Here is a 22,678-nt window from a genome sequence, read left to right as displayed (position 1 = left end):
TACTACTACTACTACTACTACTACTACTACTACTACTACTACTACTATTACTACTAGGTATATATTCCAAAGAGATCAGAGAAAAAGGAAAAAAATATTTATACAAGCTCTTTTTCTGGTGACAAAGAAGTGGAAAATGAGGGGATGCCCATCAATTGGGGAATGGCTGCACAAGTTGTGGTATATTGTGTTATAAGAAATGATTACTAGGGTGGTTTCAGAAAAGCCTGAGAAAACTTATATGAACTGATGCAAAGTCAAGTAAGCAGAACCAGGAGAGTACTGTACATAGTAACAGCAATATTGCCAGGATGATCAACTATGAAAGACAATTCCTCTGATCAAGACAACAATCCAAGCCAATTCCAAAGGTCTTGTAAGGAAAATGCTATCCATCTCTAAAGAAAGAACTGATGAAGTCTGAATGAATATTGAAGCATACTTTTTTTTTTCAAAGCTTTATTATTCCTTGGGGTTTTTTTGTTTGTTTTTGGTCCTCTTTTTCTTGACTGCATATGCACAATCTATATCAAATTGCATGCCTTCTCAAGAAGGAGGGAGGGAAGGAAGAGGGAGAGAATTGGGAACTCGAAATTAAAAAAGATGCTAAAACATTTTTTTACATGTAATTAAGGGAAAAAACATTTTTAAAAAAAAGAAAAAAAAGAAAATTCCTTCTTCTAGAATGTGTGGGGAAGGAAGAAGCTACATATGTGCCCCATTAGCAGTCACCACATGCATGTTAGGACATCTGCAATGAATGTATCAGCCCTCTTCCCCACTTCTAATTATATTGCAAAGAAGATGAAAAACCAAGAAACTTGAAAACATAATACAAGTAATTTTTAAAAAGGAGGTTTAAAAGTAGACCTAGACAATACTATATTTTAATTACCAGAATTAGTATTTAGGTAAATTATTCTTAGTGAGATGATGATGATAGTAATAACAATAATAATCAGAACAACAACAAACAATAACAACCATATGTGTAGTAAGTTTTAGTGAAAATAGTTTTGGGTAAAGTTGATGCATTTTCAAAAAATTAGAAGACAGAAAGTAGTCAAGTCTGACAGACTCATCAGAGCTTGAAGGTAGATCCTAAATGCTGATGTAAATTTTTTTGTCTAATTTCTCATGACCATGACCATCAGACAATGTAAATTGATGATATCCCAATTTCAGATCCTGACTATGATGCTATAAGTTACTTACCCTTTCTGACCCTCAGCTGCTTATCTATAAAATGGAGATAATCTTCTTGGGTTATTAGATACTAGTAAATACCTACTTAGTCAGGAAAAATATTTTGTAAACTTTAAGGTACTTTGTAATGGAGAGTTGTCATTTAAGCCTAGCCTTTTAGTTAATTTTTAAAAGACCTTTATTTTTTAATTAAAACAACTAACATTTCTATAACAAGGTTTGCAAAGAACTTTATATACATTACCTCATTTGAGTCTCACAACAATCTTTTGAGGGAAGGGCTATTATTATCCCCATTTTACAGGGGAGGAAAATAAAATATGAGATGTTAAATGACTTCCTGGGTACATCCCCAATCTTAACCAGTAGGCAAACCCAGGTCTCCTCCTTGACTCTAGCGTGACAGCTCAATCCTTTTGACTCTGATTTCCTAGTACAAGAGATTGTGTATTTAAATGTAACTGATATGAAAGTATTTAAGCTTCCCAAACCTTCCCTGAATTTTAGGTCTTGACTATTAAAGGATCTTAGCTGCTTGAAATCAGGTGCTGTTTCACTTTTGGCCACTAGGTGGTGCAGTGGATAGAGCATTGAAGTCAGAATCAGAAAGACCTGAATTCAAATTCTGCCTTAGACAATTATAGGCACACGGTTTTATTGCACTTTGCTTTATTGAGCTTTACAGATAATTGCATTTTTTTAACAACTTGAAAGTTTGTGGCAATCCTGCATGGAGCAAGTTTATTGGTGCCATTTTTCCAATAGCATTTGCTCACATCGTGTTTCTTTATCACATTTTGATAATTATAACATTATTTCAAACTTTTTCATTATCATTAATCTGTTATGGTAATCTGGGATCAGTGATCTTTGATGTTACTATTGTAACTGTTTGGGAGTGCCTTGAATTGTGCCCATGTAAGATAGGAAATTTAATAAATAAATGGTCTATGTGTTCTAATTGCCCCACTAACTGGTTGTTTCCTGACTCTCTCCTTCTCCTTGGGCCTTCCTAGTCTCTAAGGTGCAACAATATTGAAATTAGGCCAATTATAATAACCCTACAATGGCCTCTAAACATTTAAGTGAAAGGAAGATTCAATCTATAAGACAAACTTCATTGTTGTCTTCTTTTAAGAAATTGCTGCAGCCACCCCAACCATCAGCAACCACTACCTTGATCAGTTAGCAGCATCAATATTGAAGCAAGACACTCCACCAGCAAAACAGTGATAGCTCGCCAAAGGCTCAGATGATGGTTATCATTTTTTTAAGCAATAAAGTATTTTTTATTAAGGTGTGTATGTTAGTTTTTTTTAGACATAATACTATTGCACACTTAATAGACTACAGTGTAGAGTAAACAATTTTTATATGCACTAGGAAATGAAAAAATTCATGTGACTTGCTTTATTGCAATATTCGATTTATTGCTGTGATCTGAAATTGAACCTGTAATATCTCTAAGGTATACCTGTACTAATTGTGTGAAACTGAGCAAGTCACTTAGCCTCTATTTTTCTCAGTTTCCTCATCTGTATAATGAGGTAACAATAGCATCTACATTCCCCCCCCCCAGTGTTGCTGTGAGGATCAAATGAAATTTTAGATAGATAGATAGATAGACAGACAGATAGATAAATAGATAATGTATATATGATGCTTTACAAACCTTAAAGTGTTTGCATAATATGCATAATATAATGAACATATAATATATAATAATATATTAACATTGTAATACAATATATAATATATTAACAATGTGATATATTTAGATATGTGTATGCTAATTATGATGTAATTAATACTATAACAATAATCATAATAATAAATGCTACTATTGTTATTTGTGTCTCTAGCACCTAGGACAGTGTCTAGCACATACTACATTCTTAATAAATGGGGGTTAATGGATTGATCTAGAGCAGTGGTTCTTGAGCTTTTGTGTGTCATGAATCCCTCTGACAGACTGATGAAGCCTTTGGACCAATTTCAGGATAATGTGTTGTTGCCTCCATTCATAATTGAAAGAAATGTTAAGTTTCAGTTGGAGGTCAGTGAAAATAAAAATGTAATTTTTTTTCCTATTCAAGTTCACAGACACCACTAAAATCTGTCTTCATAGACCCTGAGATATGAACTTATGATCTAGACCAACTGTGCCAAACTTAAATAGAAATAGAGGCCAGTAGGGGCAGCTAGGTGGCACAGTGGATAGATCACTGGCCCTGGAGTCAGGAGGACCTGAGTTCAAATTCGGCCTCACACACATAATATTTATTCTGACTCTGGGCAAGTCACTCAACTCCAATTTCCTTACCAAAAAAAAGAAGAAATGGAGGCCCCACTATATGTGTGTGTGTGTGTATAAATATATATATATGCACACACATATACATACATATTATACATATGTATATATGTGTGTATGTATATATAAATATTATACATATATACATATTATACATATATACATATATACACACATACATATATAAACTATATGTGTGTGTGTATATATATACATTATATATATGTATATACACACACACACACACACATATTATATATATGTATAAGGATGCCTGTGGGCTGTATATTGACTTCGAAAACCATAAATTATCATTATCTATGTTCTATTGCATTTTTAGTTTATTTTGTTAAATATTCCTCAATTACATTTTAATCTGGTTGGAACCACACTCAGTAGTCCTGTGGGTCCCATGTGCCCTCAGACCATGTATTTGACACCTTTGATCTAGGGGTCAATCATATTGAACCCTACCCACACACACACACACACACACACACACACACACACACACACATACTTCCCTAACAGATATTTGCTGGCCCTAAAAACTCAAACATCCAATATTACAAATATGTAGCATAACCATTTCAGTGTTAATTCAGTACCATTGTAAGCACTGTCATTACTTCTCTGGGGTTTACAAAATATTGAGAAAACTTTGCTGTTGCCATCAAGGAATTTATCATTTAATGAGGAAACGAGACAAGCAGACAAAGAATGTTAGTCCTCAAGTAAGTCTATACATGAACGGAGGAGGTGAAATTAAAGATCTCTGTTCAAAGAGAGAGACAGATATATATATATGTATATATAGATAGATAGATAGATAGATAGATAGATAGATAGAGAGATAGAGAGAGAGAGAGAGAGAGAGAGAGAGAGAGAGGACATGCCAGCTCCTACTGGTTCTTAGAGCCAATTGTTAAATTTTCAGTATGAGCATTTAACCTTAGAAATTGGCACACTACATATCAGGGCTTGAATGTTTTGTTGTTTGTATAGACTTAAGAAAGTGATGGAGGAAATTATAGCAATGCAGATTGAACTTAAAAGTGTGTTCAGTACACATTTCCTCCCCACCCCCAGAGCCTGTTGTTAAATATTTACCAGCATATTCTTTAAGTAGACTGAAGTAGAAGAAGCTTTCCTAAACAGAGAAGACAACTGGAATGAGGACTCAAATAATAATATTAACTCAAATTTATCTGACACTTTGCCATTAAACACTTTTCTCATGAAACCTGGGAAGGGGGAATGTGGTGCTGTAGAAAGAGCACTGGCTCCTTGAGTCAGAAGATGTGGATTCAAAGCCTACTCCTGCCCTTACTGGATGAATGACCTGGGACAAGTCACAACACTTTCCCAGGTCTCAATTTCCTCACTTATAAAATGAGGGTGTAGGATTAGATGGCCTCTGGGGTCCCTTCCAGCTCTAAAACAATGATCCCATGTTACCCTACTTTACAGATTAGGAAACTGAGAGAAATTAAGTGATTTAGCCAGGGTCCCATAGCTAATCAGTGTGGGAGGCAGGATTTGAACTCAGATCTTCTTGACTCCAAATCCAATGCTCTGTTAACTGTGCCTGTAGAACAGGGAATTAAACCTAAATCTTCTGGCCCCCAAGTCCAAGGCTTTTTTCATTATACCACATTAGTCCCATAGCTTTAGAAAGAAAAACTTGGGAACTAGGGTGTGATGTCTATTCCATCATGGGAGAGAGAGTCTTCTTTCACTTTTGATAGGTGATCATGAATCCTGTCTTGCTGATGCAAGGCAAACCTGGCTCTGAAAGTTATTGTATTAGATAAACAATGTTGGAGCTAGCTTGAACTGGGTCATGAGAGGTGACTATTAAATTTTCAGAGTAAACATTTACATCTTGGAAATCAGGAACCTACAAAATCAGGGCTCGATTTATTGTTTTAATGATTGCCTAGAATTAAGAAAGTAATGGAGAAGATGTCAATAACGTAGATTAAAAGTATATTGTCGGGTCAGCTAGGTGGTACAGTGGATAGAGCACCAGCCCTGGCGTAAGGAAGACCTGAGTTCACATCTGGCCTTGGAGACTTATTAGCTCTGTGACCCTGAGCAAGTCACTTAACCCTGATTGCCTCCAAATGAAAAAAAAAAGAGTATATTATGGGTACATTTTTCTCTGCTGGAGGGCTGGTTCTTAAACATTCACCAGAGCATCCCTAGACATACCGTGCAATGCAAGTAGGAGAAAGAGGGCCTTTCCCTCTCTGAATGCATCAAAGGCCACACCAGAGGAAGCAGGCTACTAAAAGTCAGGAGTGTGCAGCAAGAGTAGCTCCGTTTAGGCTTTGGAGCATGATTAAAGCATTTCAGAATGAAATATTCCACACAGCTTAGATTTGTTGTAGTTGAACAGACTATGGAACTCTTCTAATATACAAAGATCCCTTCTGGGATTCATCAGACTACCAGCCAGCTACAGCTGATTCTTTTCTATCCTAATTAAGGGCTTCTAACTTCTAATTGCTTAAGTCTCTATGAGGAGATCTCAAAACACAAATCATGGACTGAGTTGCTTGTGGTGGGGCAAATTACCTTCCCCACCCCTGAGTTTTAAATTCTCTTCCAAAGCTATAAGAGAAAATTTTCTTGAGATCATCCTTCATGAAAAACAGGATGGAAAAAATGAGAGATTTCTGATTACCTAAGGCCAAATATGAATCAATGTATTGTATAGCTTATGCAATCAGATTATAAATTTGCAATAGTCAAGAGAAGTTTTAGGTAGATAAGTATAAGAACGGGCCCCCCTCAAAATCTAGGGAGCCTGTTGCTGACCACAATTTGGCTACATGTGACCTTGAAGTCACAGATTTCCCACCCCTGACATAGACATATGCATAATCACATAGACATATACAGGCCAACCTGGAAGATTACCTTGCTGTCTAAGCTTAACTTGTTTGTTCAGATTCATTTAGAAGACAAGACCCACAGGATTTTGAGCGGTTGAGGAAAATTTCAAAACTTGGCCCCAACCTACATTTCCAGTCTCAGTATATGTATCTTATGTCTTTTCCCATCTACAATCTAGCAAAATCAGCTTCTTTCCTGTACCTTATATAGGACAATCCATTGCCATCCCTTTCCTGAAATGTGCTCCTTTCTTGCCTCTGCCTCTCCTCTTAGAATCCTTCTTTTCTTTCAAGACTCAGCTCAAATACCACTTTCTACTTGAAGTTTTCCTGATCCCTCCACTCATATGTTGTGTACCTTAAGAGAATGCACAGGGACTGTTTTGTTTTTGCTTTTGTATCCTCAGAATTGTTTGGAAAATGCTTGTTGATTGATTCATTGCCTTAGATTCAGATAATTCTTTGTAGTTTGTTGGAAGTTAGCTCTTGAACTGACTTAGGGGGATGCCTGTTGGCAAACAAGAATTTATAGGAATTTAAAAAATTAATCATTATTAATATCTTTTGTTTTTATGTTATCTTTACTATTTCCAAATCTATCCCTAATCCTTCCCAAAAAGCAAGCCATCCTAAAGGGGACTTTCTAACCCTAAGTCACTTAGAAGCTTGGGGCAGAGATGTTGATCCATTTAGCAAGAGGAAGGAGGATCAAAATCAAACCAAATGCCTTCAGACTCCAATTAGTTGGTTGGCTATTCTTATTTCGAAAGAGGTTGGCCCTTAAAGGCTAAGACTCTGGGAGCTGACAGACTTCCCTTCCTTAATGGCAGTAATATCTAGAATATCACTGAGATGAGTGGGCTTGTTTTCTGAGTCAATTTTCTCACGAAGTGGTGATGTGGATAATATTCTCATATTATACTCTGCGTTAAAATATGTTCATAACTGAGGTTGCCCCTGCCCCCAGAAGAGAAATGGTAACAGGTGTCATCATACAGTAACTCAGATCCCTGTGTCATAGGTATTTTTGACACAATATTTTAAAAAGTTAACTAACAATACAAGGCAATATATTAAGTGCCAGACAAGACATTAATATAAATAAGATGATAAGTCTTACAGGAGTTCAAGAGAATGACACATCACTAAGGACTCAAAAAGGATTAATGGAGAAAGGAAAACTTAGAGAATAGTTAAGATTCCTATACATGAAGTTAGCAATAAGGCAGAGCAGCTTGGCTGAGATTGAATATTAAAGATGAGCTCCAGAAGCTCCATACATTTATATAACACAAACTCGGTTCCAGGCACTTTACAAATATTATCCCATTTGATCCTCACAACAACCCTGGCAGGTAGGTGCTATTATTGTCCCCATTTTTATAGACGAGGAAACTGAGGCAAACAGAGGATTTACAGAGTATTTCTTTACTTGTTAATAAGTTTTTTTTTAGGGGGGGAAACTCGACCTGCAATTTTATTGGTATAGAGAACCCTGAGTGAGGAAACTCCTCCACCAATGCAGATTTCATCTATTCTGCAATGTAAGAGTCATAGATGTTTCCTTAATGAATTCTATTTATACATTATACAAGGGGGCAGCTAGGTGGCACAGTGGATACAGCAGCAGCCCTGAAGTCAGGAGGGACCTGAGTTCAAATCCAACCTCAGACCAAACACTTGACACTAGCTTTGTGATCCTGGGCCAGTCACTTAACCCCAATTGCCTAAAATATATATATTACACAAGGCTTATTTTAAGGTGTCACATAGTGGAGTACATTGTATCCATGAGATGGATCAGCATAATGTTAGAGAAAGAAATTAAAGAAGTTGAAACAGAAATTAGAGGAAATTACAAAAATGTCAAACCAACACGGTAGAAGAGGCCCAAGATGAAAAGGAATGGCAAGAATTCTTGTTCTTCTGTGAGGCCCAAGTGGCAGTTTGGTTGGTAATGGAAAGATGCCCTTGTTTGAGCATGGCTATAGTTCTGTACTTCTGTAGTGCCTTATTAAGAATGGGTATTGCTATAGTTCTGTTGTGAAGGAGTCATCTTTGACTCTTCATCTTACAGATTAGATTGTGAGCTTCAGAGCACATAGTAGATGCCTAATAAATATTGATTGGTTTCTTGATCTGGTCAACTTGCCAAGTCTTGTAGATTCTTCCTTCTCTAGGATAAAACACAAACTCCTCTGCCACTTAAAATGCTTCACAACCTGGACCCAACCTACTTTTTTTCCTTCCTTCCTTTCTGATTTCATTCTGAACTTAATACCAAATAAGGTGTAGATTTCTATATACGTGGTAAGAAAGAAGAAGATTATACATGAAGTTGCAAATCTCTATTATGGACAACTTGCTTTTTTAAAAAAAAGCATACAATAAATTCTATGTGTAACTTTCAAAGCTGTTTTGCCTGTCTATGATTCCTTTTGGCTTTCCTTCCGTTTTCTTCTGTACATTTGAAAAATGATTTAATGACTTTTTTTTTACTTTCTTTTCTTTTTCTTTATTTCTTCATAGCAAACCCCCAAACTGATTTTTTTTAAAAAAAGGAAAAAGAAAACCCTCATAACAAATGAATACATTTAGGTAAAACAAATTCCCATGTTGGCCATACCCCAAAACATATGTCTCTTTATGGAACCTGAGTCAATTACTTTTCCATTCTGATTACACATTACTTCCCTTCATGCATTCCATAATCCAGCCAAACTGACTGTTCCACAAATATAATACTCAATGTCCCATTTCTATGTCTTTTCACAGATTCAATTCAATAATTCAATAAACATTTATTATGTGCTAGGCAATGTACTAAGCTCACAGTTACTAAATACAAGGTTGTCCCATGTACATGTAACATACTCCTTCCTCACCTCCAACTCTTAGAATTCCTTGTTTCCTTCAAACCTCAGCTAAAATGCCACTTTTTACGTGAAGCCTTATCTTCATCAGCTGTTAATGACTTCCCTACTAAATTATCTTGTATTTATTTAGTATATTGTGTATATATGCATATATCTGGTATACTGTTTCAGATAAATGGAGTGGTGAAAGAGACATAAAAAGTGGATTTGTATAAAGGAAGAAATTTATATTAATTGTCCAAGGATGTAAAATATTGCCACTGTTACCTAATAGTAGTAGGAAAATAACTTTGAATGTTGGAGAAGATGTGGGAAAATTGGAACACTAATGCATTGTTGGTGGAGTTGTGAAATGATCCAACCATTTTGGAGAGCAATTTGGAACTATGCCAAAAGGGCTATAAAAATGTGCATAGCCTTTGACCCAGCAACACCACTTTTAGGGCTGTAACACAAAGAGATCATAACAATGGGAAAAAGACCCACTTGTACAAAAATATTTATAGCAGCTCTTTTGGTGGCAAAGAATTGGAAATTGAGGGGATACCCATCAATTGGGGAATGGCTGAACAAGTTGCGGTATATGAATGTGACGGAATACTATTGTGCTATAAGAAATGATGAACGGGCCGACTTCAGAAAAACCTGGAAAGGCTTGTATGGACTGATGCTGAGTGAAGTGAGCAGAACCAGGAGACCGTTGTACACAGTAACAGCCATGTTTTGTGATGACTAACTTTGATAGACTTAGCCCTTCTTAGCAATGCAAGGATCTAAGGCACCTCCAAAAGTCTCCTTATGGAAAATGCTATCCACATCCAAAGAAAGAACTATGGAGTTGGAATGCAGATCGAAGCATACTATTTGCTATTTTTTTCTTCTGTTTTGTTTAGTTTCCTCTTTCTTGTAGTTTCTACTATTGGTTCTAATTCTTCCTTACAACATGACTAATGTGAAAACATGTTTAATAGGAATGTGCATGTAAAGCCTATATCAGATTGCATGCTGTCTTAGGGATGGAGGGGGAGAAAATTTAAAACTCAAAACTGTGTGGAAGTGAATGTTGATAAATAAAAATAAATTAATAAAAAATTTTAAAAGAAAAATAACTTTGTTTTAATATACAGTTGTTGGGTTTGGTTTTTTTTTAGGCAATTGGGGTTAAGTGACTTGCCCCCTAGGATCACACAGTTAGTACAAGTGTTTGGTCTGAGGCCAGATTTGAACTCAAGTCCTCCTGACTTCAGGGCTGGTGCTCTATCCACTGCGCCACCTAGCTTCCCCAATATACAGTTTTAGTATACAGTATGAAGAAATACAGATTTCAGATGGGATTTGGTCAGTTTTGGAGAGAAAAAGATCTGTGGCATAAAATATAAAGACTCAAATATATTTGTCAATAATATAAAAAGATTCCTTGGTTATGTGGGAACAATTTAGTGTTACAAAGAGGCAGAGAAAGAATTTTTAATTTAAATAGTAGAGAAAATGAGTATAAAGAAACACAATTTTGAGAGCACCAAAGTAATGATTATGTTGAAGACTTCAAAGCTGCAAAGCATTATGGGTACTTTGGCTATAATGAAGGAGGGCAAACCTTAGTGAAAAATCACAAACATTTGGAGACTGAGGCATAATATAAAAAGAACTATCAATTTGACAGGGGAAATCTGAGGAGTTGGGCCTTTTTAAGTAAAGGGTGAATCACTGAGAGTTGGGAGGCTTACATTTAAGTTGTAGGAATCCAGTATGGGAACTTGAGGAGAATAATGGAAAACACACAAAGGGAGCGACAAAGCATCTTTGTTGAACTTGTGGCAGTCATTTGAAGCAGTCATTTGACAGAAGACTTCAGATGAGTGATTCCTGACTGGTGGAAAAGGGATTAGACTTTTTTTTTTCTGCTTGTCCCTTTAGGGCATCACCAGGAGTGATGAGTAGAAGTTGCAACAAAAAAAAAAAAAAAGGGTAAATGCAGGCTTGATAGGAGGAAAAACTTCCTAATAATTAGAGAAATCCAAAAGTGGAATAGGTTCCAGAGTGGGAATAGGTAAGCAAAGTTGGATGACCTCCTAGTCAGGCATATGGTATAGAGGATTCTCGATCATATACAGGTTGGACTACATATCTACTAAGGTCTTTTCTAACTCTGAAATCATGTCATTCTAAATGTAGAGCAGACATGCACTTTCACTGGGGCCAGGGGCATCTGACCCTTCTTTGTGAGGGACTTTGAGGCTGGCAGAAAGACACACAATACCACTGGAGACCCCAGGGCTCTAGTAGAGTTGCTGTTGTTGTTTGTTGTTTGTTCTAGAAGAGGACCAATGACATCAGGAGGGTGATGTCTTGACTTGCAAATGAATTGGATTTAAGTGAGACAGAGCTGTGCAAAGTCATTAGCCTTACTCTCTCCTCCAGAGTCATTGGAGTCCAGTGGCAAGACATAGGTTAGGACAACTGGCGATGCTACCTCAAAGAAAGCAGGAGCCACCCAGGTAAAAATGACTATGTTCCAGAGACAGAGAGAGTACATGCAGATTGAAAACTGAATCAGGAGTTTTAGTGACTATGAACCAAGAAAGAATGTTGAGGCATGCAGCCTAGGAGTGATGGCAGCAGTGAGAACAGAAAAAGAAGTGCAAGCACTTAAGAGATGCTATTTCTTTACCAACACCCTCAAGTTAATAAAAAAGGATTGGGTTTTGAGTTGATAGGGGGTAGTGTCTGAAATCTGGGGAAGAGGTGAATTCCACAAAAGGGAGTTAAGTCTACAGACAAAGTAAACCCCACAAATCTATATTATGATTACTTATTCTTCTAATAGAATACTTGTTCAGATTGCCTGTAAGTGTGATTTAGCTATTCTGGGAATTTTCTGGTCTAGTCTATTTTCTCTCCGTCTCTGTCTTTATCTTTATCTCTGTATCCTCTCTCAGTCTCTGTCTCTCTTTTTCTCTCTCTCTCCAACAAGGGGCAGTTGATTACATAAGTGAAACAGAGCCTCTCCACACTGCATGACTCCACAATGAGGTAAGTTTCCTGGATTTTGATTTGGCACACAATCTAAAAATACCTATCACTTAGACTGATCTATCTCCTGCCAAAGTTAGATTTCTACTTAACTGTTTCCATCAAGTGATCAAGACCTTGGATACTCCCAAATGTCTAGAGCCTTTCTTTGGCCTACACAATCCTATATAGTCAGCATGAAACACACTGCATGTAGTAAATACCAGCTTAATTATAAACTTGCTCCAACTGGATTATATTAAAAATAAATGTGCTTAAGATGAAATTTTGATCTAATAAAAATTGGTAACTGGGCTTCTGGGACAGAAGTAATTTTTTGTGGTGGTTGTTTCATGATTAAATGATTTACATTTTTATTTCTTACTTTAATAATTCTTTTTAAATTGCACTAAGACTTTTGGGACTCTGTATAATGGAGGAAATGTGAATGACTTTAGTGGTGACAATCCTCCCAGAGAAGAATACAGAGAGATCCATCTTCATGAAGGTTTACCCAGTGATCAGGATGGCGTCAGGATGTTGGATGGGGACAAGTCAGTCAATCAACAGACATTTACTATGTGCCAGACGCTCTTGGGGATACAAAAAAAGGCAAAAACACTGTCCTTGTTCTCAAGGAAATTAAATTTTAATGGGGGAGACAATATGTAAATTACCATGTAAATGCAAGATATATTCAAAGTTGATGGGAGAAAATCTTAGCGGAAAGATACTGGGGGAGTGGGTAAGTGTCAGGGACTGGGAAAGGACTCCTGCAGTAAATAGGATTTGATCTGAGTTTTGAAGAAATTCAAGGAATCTAAGAAGCATAAGGCAAGACGGAGCTCATTCCAGAGATGGAGGACAGTCCATGCAAAGGCCTGGAATCAAGAGATGGAGGCTCCATATTCAAAGAACAACACGTAGATCATTATAACTAGAAGGTATGGAAGGGAGTAAATTCTAAGAAGACCAGAAAGGTCACAAAGGGTGACCTTTAAATACCCAATGGAGAAAGCCCACTGACTGGATATTGTACTGTTGACAAGGGTTTACACTGATCTTTGCCCTGGTACAGAATTTTATGAATTTGTATATGATGCCAGCCAGGTTTCCCAAAGTCCCAGGTAATGTGCATGGAGTTTTGAACAGCACTACAATGAAGAATACTATGGCACTGTTGTAGCACCTTGGTTAAAGAACTGAAAGCATGGATACTTCTGGGCCTGAAAGGAACCATTGTGACTAGTTATTGACCCCCAATTACCTTTCTAAGAAGAGGATAATAGATGTATAAATAAGGGAAAAGTTAATGACTAAATAAGTGAAAGAGTCACAAGGTAAAGTGGACAATTTTGACCATATGAAATTGAAAAGGTTTTGCGCAAATAAATTGAATATGATAAAGACAAAGGGAGAAATAAGTAACTGGGAAAAATCTTTGGAACATGTTTCTCTGATAAAGTTCTGATATATAAGATACATAAGAAACTGATTTAAATTTCTAAGACTAAGAGCCATTCCCCAATAGACAAAGGTCAAAGGCAGTTTTTAAAGGAAGAAATCCAATTTATCAATAATGATATGAAAAAAATGTAATGAATCATTAGTAATCAGAGAAACATACATTATAAAGCAACTTTGAGGTTCTACCTCCTATCTATCAGACTGGTAAAGATGACAAAAGAGGAAAATGACAAATTTTGAAAGAACTAGGAGAAACCTGGTACAGTGCTGCACTATTGGTGGGGCTTTGAATTGCTCCAGTCTTTCTGGAAAGCAATTCGGAAATATGCCCCAACAGTTGAAAATCTGATTACCCTTTGACCCAGTTATATCCAGGGGTATGCTGGTAAATGTTAACAGCCAGCTTTCCAAAAGAAAAGATATGCTTTTACATTTAATCTTAATTATTAACATGTTCTCCGTCACTTTCTCAATCAACATATCAGTGGATTTAGCCCTGGTTTGTAGCATTTACCAATTTTTGAGGTATAAATGCTCACACTGAAAAATTTAACAATTGACTCTTTCAAGTTGCTACAAGTAACCCAAAATGGTGTTAGCACATCCCTGACTATACTCAGAAGAAAACAAAGAAGAAAATAGCATCTCTTTTGGTGGTAGCCTCATATTAGAAACTAAGAGAATGTCTTCCAAATGGGCAATGGCGAAATGAATTGTGGTATGAGAATATAATAGACTATTTTTTGTGCCATAAGAAATAATGAAATGGACAATGTAGGAAACTGGGAAGATCTTTCTGAATGAATTCAGAGCAAAGTGGGCAGAAATAAGGAAATAATTCATAAAGAGACAACATTATGGAGGAAAAACAATTGTGAAAGACTTTAAAACTGATAAATAAACAAAATTGATAAATAATGAGTCCAAAAGAACAAAGACAAAACATGCTACTCACTTCTTAACAGTGAGGTGATGGACTTAAAATACAGAAAGAAACATGCACTTTCAGATATAGCTTCTGTAGAAATTTGTTTTGCCACACCATGAAGCTATATATTGAGGGCTTTATTTTTCAGGTTTTGTTGTTCATTGTGGGAAAAGTAGTGGGAGGGACTAAAAAAATTTTTTTTAAAGAAAACTAGTTAATTGAAAAAATAAGAACAAAAAAACCCCTATTATAAAAAGAAAATATAATTCAGAAAAGAAATATAATGTTCAGTTTTTTTAAATCATGTTTTTCAAGGAATCTAATAATTCTTAAATTATCTTTCTTTGACCTGTTCTCCAAGTTAGTTGCTTTTGATATTAGGTATCATACATTTTTTTTCTTTTTTTTTTCAGTCTTTTGACTTTGTCTTAATTTTTCTTCCCCTCTCATATTGTCACTGATTTCTTTTTGTTCTGTTCTAGTTTTCAGGGATTCAATTTCTTGGACAAGATTTGCCACTTTCTCTTCTAACCTATTAATTCTCCTTCCAATTCTTTCCCTCAGAGCTTTTATTTCATTTTTTAAATCTCTTGCTTCATTTCTCCTAGATATTCATGTAGTCTTTGTGAAAAACTCATTTTTCCCCTTTGATTCTCTGCTTAAATTTGTTATGCAGTTAGATTTGCAATAATTATGATACTAGTTGGTGTTCTCTTTGATTTACTCATTTTTCCAGATTTAATTCAAAATTGAGGCTTTGTGCCAGGGCACTGTTGCACTTGGGGTAAGGTGATAAGCCCTGTTTAGTTTCACCCTGGGATACTGTGCTGGCCTCCACTTTCTGGAGTTAAGCTTTCCTAGATCACTGAGATTCAAAGTGCTGAGTCTTTAGGGACCTCTGTGGCATTTCAGAACAAAGTGTTAGGGACCTCAGAGCCCCTGGGCCTGAGCTGTCCCAGGCTGAGTGTTTCAGTCCAAGAACTACAGAGGCACCAAGTGGATCAGCTGCCTGATGTTCTCTGGAGTCTTCAAGGTCCCCACTCTGGTGCTTTCTGATCATCCTGATGCTTTTAAAGGAGAGCCCTTAGTTCTTACTGCCTCCCAACACAGTCTCACAGGCTTCACGTGTGCCTGTCAATTTCTCTTCCCGGGAAGGCTACCTTGCATGATGGGCAGTAGGGAGATGGGGGATGGGGTGGGTTGTTAGGTGGTGGTAGAGTAAGTACACTGGCTTTCCTATTGCTCTTGGGCAATATGTATGGCTTAGCAGCTCCCTGTTATTTCCCTATGGTGTGGGAGATCTAGACCCAAGGCTATTTCTGGGTTTTCATTGTGCTGTTGCGGATAGGTCATTGTATTTGAAATCTAGAGAATTCTGTTATTTAATAATCTGTATAACCTTGGGCAAATCACTTGTTTTAATTTAGAGTTGGACTAGATAACTTCTAAGATCTCTTTCAGCTCCAAATCTATAATCCTGTGATATTTCCTGAATTTACCAGGCTTTTCAGTCTTTCCACTCTTGCTGTTACAAATTTATTGCTCGGTCCCTCCTTTTTAAAGGGAGGTATATAGTTGGGGCTATTCTGGATTCTGCTTGAACAACTCCTGAGCACCAATCCTTAAATTTTCAGTGTGAGCATTTACACCTTGGAAATCTGCAGATACTACAAATCAGGGCTTGATTTATTGTTTTGTTGATGGTCTAGGTTTAAGAAAGTGATGGACAGGGCATCTAGGTGGCACAATGAATAGAGTAGTGGCCCTGGATTCAGGAGGACCTAAGTTCAAATTCGGACACTTGACACTTAACTGGCTGTGTGACCCTGGGCAAGTCACTTAACCTTGATTGCCTTGCAAAAAAAAAAATTTAAAAAGTGATGTACAAAATGACAATAATGCAGATGAAGTTTAAAAGTGTATTGTTTGCCCTTTTTTTGGGGGGAGAGTTAGTTGTTAAACATTTGCCAGCACTCTCCTGTATATAGTGATCATTTTCCAGGTACCATCTTGTACTCTTGCTACATGAGGTACTTTTGAATTGTTGGCTACATCCGGCAGTTCACCATAAAAAACAAAACAAAAAACCAAAAAAACCCCCAAAGCCCCAAAAAACCAGATTGAGGTATATTTCCTCCCTTGAGCTTGTTACTGATCACTGAACATCTCAAATGGGCCCTCACTGTTACTAGGCAATCCTACTATGCCTCCCTTATCAACTCACTAAACCACTATCCACAGTAGCTCTTCCAAACTTTTTCCACCCCTCCTGAAGCCTCCAATGGCTCCACCTCCCCTCATCCTCTCAATTAATTTGAAGCTATTCACTGTGATCTTCTTCTTCCCTCTTCTTCGTTTTCGATCACTCAGATGCCTTCTGCCACTATCTCTTCCTTCACCCTTGTCTCACATGAAAAAGTGGCCTTACTCCTTACCATGGATAACCCCTATTTCCTCCAACAGATTTCCCCTGCTGTCATGCCCACGCTTTCACTTATTTTCAATATCTCCTTGTTTATAGGCTCATTTTCTACTGCCTACTAAAATACCCATTTTCTCCCATATACTGAAAAAAACCCTCAATTGATCCTTCCATCCCTGCTAACTATTGTCCTATTTCTGTGCTGCTCCTTGTAACTAAACTCCTTGAAAAGGCTGTCTGTAATAGGTGCTCCTTTTTTTTCCTCCTGTCACTCTCTTCTTAACCCTTTACAATCTGGTTTCTAACCTTATCATTACACTAAAATTGCCCTCTCCAAAGTTACTAATGATCTCTTAGTTGACAAATCCACGGTGTTTTCCCAATCCTCATTCTCCTTGAATTTTCTGCAGTTTTCACACTTTTGATCACTCCTTGATAATCTCTTCTCTCTGAATTTTTGACCCCATTCTCTTGTGGTTCTCCTCCTACCTATCTGACCACTCCTTCCTTGTCTCTTTTACCAGATCCTCTTCCAGACCATGCCCTATAAATGTAGGTGTCCCCTAGGCTTCTGTCCTAGGCCTTCTTCTTCCTCTATGCCAATGATTCTCAGATTTACCTATCCTGCTCCCATCTATCTGCTGACCTTCAATGTTGCATCTTCTACAGTTTTTCAGCATCTCAAAATGGATGTCTAATGTCAGACATCTTAAACTCGTTATGTCCAAAACAGAACTCAATATCTTTCCTCCTAAACATTGTGCTCCTTCTACTTTCCCCATTATTGTAAAGGGCAATACCATTTTCCCCAAGCCCTTAGGCTCATAACCGGGAATTGTTCTGGACTTCTCACTATTTCTTACCCACTTTCTTCACAAGTTGTTGCTAAGGTGTGTTGATTTCGCCTTTGCAATATCTCATGTGTATGCCTCCTTCTCTCCTCTGACACTCATACTATGCTGGTGAAGGCCCTCATCACTTCATGTCTGGCCTATTGCAATAGTCTGCTGATGAGTCTGTCTTCCTCAGACCTCTTCCCCCTCAATAAATTCCAGTGGCTCCTTATTTCCTCCAAGGTCAAATTCAAAATGCTCTGTTTGGCATTCAAAGCCCTTCATTACCTAGCCCCCTCTTCCCTTTCTGGTCTTCTCACACCTTACTCTAGGACATATACTCTTTGATTCATTGATAGTGGCCTCCTTGCTGTTCCATGAACAAGATACTCAGTCTCTCAGCTCTGACCATTTTCTCTGGCTGCCCTCCATTCCTGGAATGCTTTCCCTTTTCCACTCTGACCTCCATGACTTCCTTTAAGTTCCTGCTAAAATCCAGCTTCTACAAGAAGCCTTCCCTAACTGCTCTCAATTCCAGTGCCTTCTCTCTGTTAATGATTTCCTATTTCTCCAGTATATGCATGCTTTTTATGTATTTGTGATTTATCTCCCCCATTAGAGTGTAAGCTCCTTGAAGGCAGGGACTGTCTTTTGCTTATTTTTGTATCCCCAGTGCCTAGCACAATGCCTGGCACATAGGTTTTTAATAAACCTTTATTGATTGATTGATTGACTGAGTTAATAATTATCCAGCCAAGAGAGTTTAAATTAGCCCAGAATATAATATCTGAATTCACCACCAGGTGGCACACCATTCCAGCTATTCTTTAAAAGCTTCCGGGAGCATGTTCTTGGGCTAATAGCTTGTAGCCTGTGTGGTTCTACCTAACCTGACTTTGGCATGCTTGGCTCAGAAAAGTCCCTTTTAAAAATCCAATTAAGACAGGGCTCTAATTTAGTGTAAGAGAAGAAATTGAATATTGATCAAATATTAAAAGATGAAATCTACTATTTTTAACTGACTTGTGACTTTCACTCCGTAGACAGTGACAACTTTTTTTTGTTAGGTCATTTTTCATGACACTCATAGATTCAGACACTTAGAGTGTTTTGATCATATAGTTTTCAATAACATGAAATGAAATGCAAAAGAAATAAATCAATTCTTCTCTTTGAACCCATGCCTCTTGTTCTTCGATACGAATAAGAAAATTTTGAATCCACATACCCATAGCTTATGAAAAAGGAATGCAAGAAGGGATATTCATCCCACCTCCACCTTTATCTCAGGTTCATAGACTAAGAAAAAGTGGAAAAGATGACATTTTCCCCAACTCACTAACCTTTAGGCAAATTGAAATCCTAGTAGCTGCTAGACCTCAGTTGATATTGGGTTATGTTTTTTGGAGAGTTCTAATCCTTTTTGCCCATATTGGACCTGACTGCTCCCACTTTCCAGTTAAGTTCACTAATCATACCCTGATGCTGCCATCTCAGGGAAAGAAGGAAGAGAGTGAGGAGAAAAGAGGATGCCAAACATGAGTATTGTCCTTTTATCCTGTTGTGATAATATTTGCTACTGTTGGAAAAAGAAGAGGATCATCTTGATCTCAGAGAGAGAGAGACAATCTTTTTCCTGTCTGCATCTCAGAAAAAGCCCCACCAAGCAGTTCCTTCCTTCTTTCCTTCCTTTTTCTCTTGATCTTTCATTCTCTTGGTCTGTCAGGTTTTTCTCTGTCTCTCTCAGAATAATTTCCTTTGATTCAGAGGAAAATAATAATTTAAAGAGGTAAAATGGCAAGGCAAATTCTCTCAAGCTACATTCTGAACAAAACAAAACAAAACAAAACCAAACAAAAACAATTAACAAAGTTGTTTAGTGTTTTGCTCAAGGTCATGTAGTAGGTGAATTGAAAGGAAGCTAAGCTAAGAAATTGTTGACCTTGGTTTTAAATTCTTTCTCCATCTCTCACACCAGGAAATGCCTCTCTTCTTGTTTCAGGTATCTCTGTTTTTTCCAGGTGGAGAATACAAGTGGTTAGGGGTGAATTAACGTAATTTCTCTAGATCTGTAGGACTTTTCTTAAAGTAGAAAAGAGAATTTATCAAGTCCTGACCTTTTAAATTCCTACATTTGATGAGAAATGCCTCTTCAAATGAGTAATTTTTGTGGTAAATCAGCATTCATGCTAGGAAAGTGAAAAGACAGAGCCCACACACAAAATTTATGTATTCAAAATGAGCATATTCTCTATAGCTAACTAATGTCTTAAGTGAAGGAGAGACAACTGCTCTAAGTTCTTGGGTTTGCATTTCAAAGTAGGCCTCCATTAGCTATGTGGGTGATTTCTATGTGAGACTAACTTGAAGTGAGGCTAGGCAGGAAAAGAGTAGCAGAATTAAATGGCTTCCAAGATTTTCCTTTTCATGTAGGAAAGGTTATATTTCTGATGTTTATTAGTTTTCCTGACTTCCCAGTGCAATAATTGCAAGGTATTAGCTGTTGTTCCTTCTCAAGAATTTCTGCTTTGGAATAATTTAAGTATAATAATTGGTTGAGGTGGTGAAGGAGGGAGAAAAGGAAGGTAGAGTCACATCATGACTGACTTTGGGTCTGCTTTCTTAGAGACAGGGGCTTTGGTTCTCATGTCCTTGGGTCAACACAGAGGAACCTTCTGAGGACCTAGGGCTCAAATCTTGGCTCTTCCACTAACTGCTTACATGACTTTAGACAAGTTACTCAATCCCTTTGGACCTGTTTCCCAACCTCTGAAATAAAAGAGTTGTACTAGATGACTTCAAGGTCCCTTAGTTCTACATCTGTGATCCTATGACCCCTTGCATATGTGGTGATTATTTCATAATGAACCTCTTTGGGGAAAAAAAAAAGAAAAACAGAAAGGAAGGAAGGAAGGAAGAAAAAAGGTATCATTAAGTTTGTTTATGAATTGAATTTTTGATTTAATTCCTAAGTCCCTTAACCCAGTCTCTGAACTGTACAGGATACTACAGGTGCACTAAACAGGGTCATTCAGGGCCTTTTGTTAAGTATCTCATACATTGCAATACCTTGCATCTATGAGTCAGGTCTGCAAATAACTGCTAATGTGTGTTTGTATGTTTATATTTTCTAGTAAGCAATTAAATTTGTTTATATTTACAAAATTGCCACTAACATTTAAAAAAATTAGAAATAACAAACATATCCTTTAGGGAAAGGTCAGAGCCATCATAAACAAAGCATGATGCAATGAATTGCAGCACTCATAGTTTAACCGACCCTGCCACAAGACTGGAGGAAGCATGAATTTCAAAGTGACTTACTCTGTCAGAATACCCTGAAAACCAAAATAAAAAGGCAATTTGGGGACTTCTAGTACTGAGGGGGAAACGGAGGTCAGGAAAGAAGATACCACATCCAAGATGCCATCTAATTAGAGCAGCTAAAGTGTAACCTTAAAATAATAACTCTGATGTATTTATATACATGGGTATATAACATGGGTAGCTAGGTGGTACAATGGATAGAACACTGATCTGGAGTTAAGGAGATTTGAGTTCAAATCTGGCCTCAATTGCCTACTAGTTGTGTGACTTTGAGCAAATTATTAACCTCTTTGAGACTCAATTTTCTCATCTGTAAAATGGGGATAATAGGGGCAGCTAGGTGGCACAGTGGATAGAACACTGGCCCTGAAGTCAGGAGGACCTGAGTTCAAATTCAGCCTCATACCAAACACTTGACACTTACTAGCTGTGTGACCTTGGGCAAGTCATTTAACCCCAATTGCCTTTAAAAAAAAAAAGGATAATAATAACACCTATCTTCCAGGATTATTGTGAGGATAAAAAGATAAAATTTGTAAAATGGTTTGAAAACCTTATAGCACTATGTAATTGGTAGCTACTATTATTATTATTATTAAATCTGTGATTTCATCAATATGGGTACTCCCTCCACATACTCAGATCACAAACCCCTACTTACAAACTCTGTGAGTTACTGCAGCTAAAACTTTTTTCGTTACCTCCTTGCCAATGTCTGCACTCAGCTAGAATTGTTCATAGATGAAAATCAATAAGCCCATACCTGAAGCTTCTCCATTTTGGTAGGATGTGCTAAAGCTTATGTTCACATCCTTTAAGAGCCCAGGAACACCTCTGTGCTATGATGAGGAGTCAGACCATAATATTAGTGAGGGTTAGCCACAGAGAGAATGGGAGATAGGAACTGGACCTGAGGTTTCATTGGTATAAGGAACTATCCCTCTACTAGTGTAGGTTGGCACCTTTACTGAAACCTATGGCCTCAGAGACTTATGTAGAGCAGTGGCGTCAAGTTCAAATAGAAACAGATCCCTGTAGGCCACATTTTGAACTAGAAAACCACAAGTTAATATTGTCTATGTTGTATTATATTTTCATTCATTTTGTTAAATATTTCCCAATTATATTTTAATCTAATTCCTGCAAAATTTTGCAGGCTCTTTGAAGCCACTCCAGTTTGATACCTCTGGCCTAAGGGCATTGAAATGAGAAGTTAAGTAACTGAGTCAGGGTGACAGAACCAGTATTTGCCAGAGATGGGGCCTGAATTCAAGTCTTCCTGGCTCCAAGACCAGCTCACCATCCACCATGCCATGTCACCCAACTCACCAAATCTTATATGGTCCAACAAGTGTCATCCCCTTCTAAGTAATTGTTTCTGTAACTCTTCTTT

This window comes from Vombatus ursinus, unplaced genomic scaffold (genome assembly GCF_900497805.2).
Source record: "Vombatus ursinus unplaced genomic scaffold, bare-nosed wombat genome assembly UNPS02000582.1, whole genome shotgun sequence".
Classification (NCBI taxonomy): domain Eukaryota; kingdom Metazoa; phylum Chordata; class Mammalia; order Diprotodontia; family Vombatidae; genus Vombatus; species Vombatus ursinus.
The sequence above is the reverse complement of the archived record's forward strand: the minus strand, read 5'-3'. Positions refer to the sequence as shown.